Consider the following 6,532-nt stretch of genomic DNA (forward strand, 5'->3'; position numbering starts at 1 on the left):
TCTTTTATTCAGTGTTGCACATTAGTTGACAAATTACACTGGTTCTTAATGTGACCATCTGGTGGGAATACTAACAGTAAATACTCAAAAGTATTTTAAGAGTTCCTCTCCAGGTGGATACCTCTCTGACTCTTCTAGGTGTTACTTTCTCAAGAAACTATTATACCATTTCAGGTCTAGAGGACAGAACAAGGCAGGTTGCATTGTTTGAAGGGCAACATTGGAGGGAAAGGGAAGAGGGAAGAACAGCGTTTGGGTGTGGAGGAAATGCTGCAGTGTGAAGGACTGAGGACTCTGGATGAGAGTGGTGTCCAAGTGAAGAGCTATGAAATAGACCTTGTTTGCTATTTCAGCTACAAAATGAGCTGTCTTTATCTGCTAATATATAATAAGTGAATTTAGAAGATTTGGTTTGCATAGCATCTCTTTCTAATTCTGTGGTTGCAAAGATAACTGAGTCACTCTCAACAGCATTGCTGTGCTTAGTGATTATTAATCAACTGCGATTGTGACCTATGAGTGTATTATCAATTGTGTTCAAATTGTGCTTTCTTCTAGTCCTGGAGTGTCAGTTTCTGTCCCAATTTATCTTGTAAAGCTTACAGTTTGCTTTCACTTTTCTCCATTGTACTGTGAGAGATAGGAAGAGTGAGAATTAGTTTACTTTAAACAGATGTTGATGTTTTTGTGGCTGCTGAAGGACCTATTTAGAATTTTATATTTTTATTAGCTTTTTCATTTTAATGATAATCAACCACTGATGATGTGTGTGAGTGTAAAGATAAATGAGAGTATTTTGAATTATTAAAACATTTCAGAACATCAGTGAGCACATAGTCCCTAGGAAGAAATGCAAATGTGTATTGTCTTAGAATAAACAGGAAAAATAAAACCCCATTTTAGCAATCTTCTATGCAGTTTTAAGTTGTAGCCTACTGGAGACTTGAGCTTTCTCTTCTGCATCTTCAGGAAGCTTAGTTAGAAATGCACATTGAACTATTTTCATACAGCAGTATATTTTAGAAGTATTTACTATTTTGCCAAAAAGCATAATTAATTTTGTAACAACAAATAGACTATACTTATATTATACCATAACTTCTGAAGGAAAATTTGCATGTAATTGGGAGAAGTGAATTTATGGGAAGCAAGTAGATTGAAATTGATCTTAGCTACGTCTGTGTTTCCATGTGTGGGAGAACTATGAAAGCACTGCTGTTTGGCGTATTGAAAGAGTTCACTTAGAACATGGTTTTAAAACACCAAGTGTATTACTCTGGTATGTGAGGTGGACGAGATACAAATGGACAACTTTTATAAGTTTAATGCATTTATCACTGAAAGAGAATGAAAGATGATTCAGTTTATTTTAAAATTATCTCCAATTACAAAATAGTGAGTGAAAAACCTTATCTTTCATGTCTGTGCTGTCCATGTTTCTTTATGTATTAGATTCAGGAGCTTGACACTGTCACAGGACAATGTTTTTCTGTCTTAAATTCATAATCTCTGTAATAGTAATCATCTTAATGTGGAGTATTCAGGTTGATTTGAAATGCTTAATGCTATTTTTAAAATTATTCACGAAGTAGTTATAAAAGTGACAGGTTCCTGGCTGGCACACTCTGTGACTACCACACCTTCTCAGGTGCCCTTGTGGGATAGGTACAAGGTTCTGCAAGTGAACAGTGATGAGGTCAATGGTTCATCTATGTTGGAGAAGTCACCAAGGTTAAGTTGCCCTATGCACTGTATCAAAACTGCTTCCAGAAAGAAAAAGAGATGAGTTATTTTCATAGGAGACCCTCTTCTGAGGGGAGCAGGCCCACTTCTTAGAGCTTTCCTGGGGCCTGGGTTAGAGTTGTGGTGAGGAAACTTTCAACCCTAGTACAGCCTTTGGATTATTATGCATTATTGCTTTTTATGTAGGCAGCAATGAAGTTGCAGTATGAAGGCCAAGAGTTGTCAAAAGAGACTTTAGGGCCTTGGGACAACTGGTTACTCTGGGATCTGGAGTGTGAGCAGTGTTCTGCTTTATCCTTCCAGCTGCAGGGAATGATGAGGGAAGAAACAGGAACCATCATCTGGCTCCATGACTGGTATCACCATAAAATTTGGAGTTTTTTGATCACAGGTCGGTTTACATGATGCAAGGCCTGCTGGCAACAGATGGGGTACAACTGTCTCAAAGGGAGAAAAGGATCTTTGCACAGAGGTGCTGAGCTTGTTGAAACAGTTTTAAACTAGATTGAAGGGGGAAAGGAATAAATCCAGGCTTGCTAGAGGTAAGCCTGGTGACTACACTCCAGTGTTTGAGGGATGGAGTGATAGCAAGGTCCTTCACACCGTGCCATGATGTGTGAGTGCACTGGAGCACATTTGAATTATATGCTAATGCACATAGCATAAGGAACAAACAAGGAGCTAGAAGTGTTGGGCCACTCCCAGAGCTGTGAGATCATTGGCTTAAGCAAAATCCAGTGGGATGTGTCCTGTGCTGTGCCATGATGGATAGTTACAGGCTCCTCAGGAGGGACAGGCAAGGCAGGCAAAGTGGGGAGTGTGCTGTATATAGAGGAGGTTGGACAGTATAACGCTTACTCTTGGCAATGACAAGGGGTTGAGAGCCTCTAGGTAAGCATGAAGGGGAAAGCAAATAGAGCAAATGTTGTGGGAATCTACTGTTGACCACCCAGTCAGGATGATGACACTAATGAATTGTTCTACAAGGAACTAAGGGGTATCTCTAGATCAACTGCCTTTGTCCTTATGGCTGGTTTTAGCTTCCCAGATGTTAACTGGTGTTCAGTCTGGGGGGGCACTGGACTGGACCAGTTGTGATGCCCGCCTGGTCTTGAACAGGGCAAGATACACAAACACACTTGACAAAGTGGAGACATTTAATGTCATCTCTGTTTCTGTCACCCCTGGACTCCTGCATTGGAATACTGTTCCTGGGGGCCATGATAAACTCCCAGCCAACTGAACTTGTTCGAGACTTGCTGCTCCAGCTAGATGTGCATCAGTCTATGGGACCTGATGGGATTCATCCTAGGGTAGTGGAATGTCTCCTGTTATCATGGAACCTCTGCATTACTTTTCAATGGTCTTGGGAATCTGGAAGAGGTCCTAGTCTACTGGAAGCTGGCAAATGTCCCAGATTTCAAGAAGGGAAAGAAAGAAGACCCTGGTAATTACAGACCTGTCAAACTCACTTTAGTGCCGATTAAAATTATGGAGAAGGTTATTCAGTGAGTTATTAAAAAACACTTGAGAAACCATGAAGTCATTTTGTCCCAGCCAACGTGAGTTCATGAGGGGAAAGTCCTGCTTAACTGACTCACTTTCCTATCATGACAAGGTCGCCCATCTAGTTGGCCAAGAGAAACCAGTAGATGTAGTACTTTTGTACTTTTTAGACAGTATCAAAAGCTGTGCTAGAGCGTCCTTCAGGAGAAAAAGTCTGGCATACAGCTTGACAAATCCACAATACAATTGATTATCAGTTGGCTGATGGGTCAAGCTCAAAGAGTTACTGCAAATGAGGCTACATCAGGCTGATGACCAATTCACTACTGGGGCTCCTCAGGCCTCAGTTTTAAGCTTTTATAAATGGTCTGGATGCAGGAGTAAAAAGTACATTAAGTAGGTTTGCTGATGATACTAAACTAGGAAGCACTGTGGACTCCCTTGAGGGTAGAGAGGCCTTACAGAGGTCTGGATAGACTAGAGAGCTCGGTAATCCCCAAGGGTATGAAATTTTAACAAGAGCAACTTCAGGATTGCCCATCTGGGATGGAGTAATCCTGGTTATACATACAAACTGGGGTATGAGAGGCTAGAGAGCCTGAATATTTTTATATTGAAGGTGATCCCCCCAGTGAGGGGAACAAAACAGTGAAAACAGCTGGGAGAAGCAGAGATGCTTCATTAGTGTTGTGTATAGTCAGCTGTCAGAAACATGACCATAAGGACTGTGTTGTGACTATCTCTGTAAAGGCAACCACAAAAGTTGCTGCGACATTACATGTTAGAACACACCTTTTTTTTTTTCTTTGATTGTCACTTCTTTGTTTTAAATAAAAATGATTTTTTTTGTGTTATTATGTGAATTGGGTTTGATGGGGTGAATGAAGCTTATACAAAAGAAATTCATGTTGCTTTTCTACTGAAAGCAACATCCAGTTAAGAATCTTTTACTTCTCTAGAAAGCAGAAGGCTGAGGCTTTAGAAAGAAGGATAAGTAAAAGCAGATTGAAGGTCTGCAATATCTTAATTTTCAGATCCTGAACTAGTGCATCCATGTTTTTTGTAACAAAAGCAAATGGAGTATGATTGGTCTTTTAAAGAAGGTCAGCACACCAGCTTTCAATGGTTCCTTTTCACATCTTGTAGAAAGGAAGTATTCTTTAATTTGTGGACAGCTCATGATAAAGTTCTAGATCCCCAAAAATCATGCAAATGTCAGTGCTCTGTATGCTCATCCATCAGGCAAGCCCTTTTGCACGTACCTCGTTTTCAGGATTACGGTAAGCGAACTTTATATACTTCAAATACTGCACCAGTAACTAATAGGTGAGCCTAATAGGCCAAATCAGTGATTTATTGTCATATTGGCAACATCATCTTGGGGCTTAGGAAATGAGAGTGTGAAAACAGGAGATCTAAAAGTATCCTTAAGAACTTTCTGGAATTGCCCGGAAGCATTGCACATTAGAGAATAGAATCTCCGCCCTCAGGAGATGGAATTGCACTGTGTGTAGTGGTAAAATTAACGATGCAGTAACTCCATATGTTTGTTGGGAGACAAGTAGGTGACATGAATGAACACATCAAACTCCTTAGACATAAAGTTATGGGAAGTGCTATCAAATATCATTAGAGGAAAGGGGAAGGAAGAGAGGTGAATAAAAGTAAAAAGCCAAAATCAACGAAATATCTCCTTAAATCACTGCCTGGTGGTGCTGTTACAAAAGAAGAGGAAACAGAAGTTGCACTGAAAGATGAAAAAGAAAAATAAACAATGTAAAGGGAGAAGTATTTATCTTGTTTAGCATTTCTATATCATGCAAATTTTTCATATGCTTAAGACTTAGGGAAGGATCTGATAAATAAGGCCCCACTGTTCTTTTTAACCAAAATAATTTGGAGCTATTATTGCCCAGTTTCAGAGTAATTGATTTCATTTAGTCTTTCAAATTAATTTTAGTCTATTTAGCATATTTCCAGTCCAGTACCTGATTGAGTGTTGTTGGTATTTTGTTTGGAAAGGCTAGAGGAAGCACAGGTCATGATTTGGATTGGAAGGTAAAGGGCCCTGCTTATGAATGTTGTACAGGTATGTTACCCAATTTATTTTGTTCAGGGATACTAAATTCTGTCCTCCAGCTGATGAACTAATGAAGTCTGGGTTTATATATTATTGATATTAATTTAAAACTTAGAAAATATCTCTCATGTGGTTAAGCACCACAGTTCCACAAATGGCACTGACTTTTACAGAGCAGTAGCATAACCTTCATATTTGTCTAGTTTAAGATTATCAGATGATAAAACCTGTAAATCATTTTATTTGCAATGGGACATTTTATTCAATGATTCTTAGTATGGTCAACAGATTTGTTTAAGAGACATTATGTCAACACATCCATAAATCATTATGTGGGTAGTTCCACCATACATATGCATATTGCTACATAACATTCCCTAATGCAGTAGTCCCTGCAATCGTCTACTTAGTGGAATAGAAAAAGGAGTGTTCTGTTTCCTAGTAAAGGTAAATACTTTTCTGTGGTAATTTTTAGTGAAGCATCAGTATATTTGATTATGGTAAATGTAGGATAAAAAGATAGCACTTACTGATTATAGAGCATTCAGGATTCGTGTTATATATTGGTTTTTGTTTTAAATACTATTAATCTGTAGTTCTCTAACAGGAATTTTTCTGATGCTATGATTGTATATTTAACATATTTGGAAATTTTCCTATAAAATTAAGACATACGTGCATTTTATAATTTCAAGTTAAAATAGCTTGATATAGTACACAATAAGTAGACATATTTTAATATAAATGGTATCTTCTTGATATCAAACAAATGTATGTCTTCATGTTTTCCTTTTTAGCTAATTTCTTTGCTTTCGTGTAATTACCAGAGATTCCTTGAAACTGTAATTGCAGTATAGCATTTGCTCAAAAGAGAAATTGAAATTATTGTTTTCTCCTAATCCTGTTTACTCAAAGTGCAGATCCCTTGTGTTTTCTTCTGTGTAGGCCTGAGAGAAAAAAACGTACAAAAATAGATTTTCTTAAAAAAAATTGGAAGCTGTATTTTAGAGCAGAGACAATTCAGTGGTTTCTAGCATTTTGCAGTGGGCTGGTTTTCAAAGCAAAAAGAACCCAACCAAAACAAACAACCCAACCCCCCAGAATTCCACTAATCAAGATTATTTCTTCTAAATGGTGAGTTATGGTGCTGAATTTTATTTATTTATTTATTTTTAATGAATGCAGTGATCACTGAGTGTTGCA

This window comes from Pseudopipra pipra, chromosome 6 (genome assembly GCF_036250125.1).
Source record: "Pseudopipra pipra isolate bDixPip1 chromosome 6, bDixPip1.hap1, whole genome shotgun sequence".
NCBI classification, from domain to species: Eukaryota; Metazoa; Chordata; class Aves; order Passeriformes; family Pipridae; genus Pseudopipra; species Pseudopipra pipra.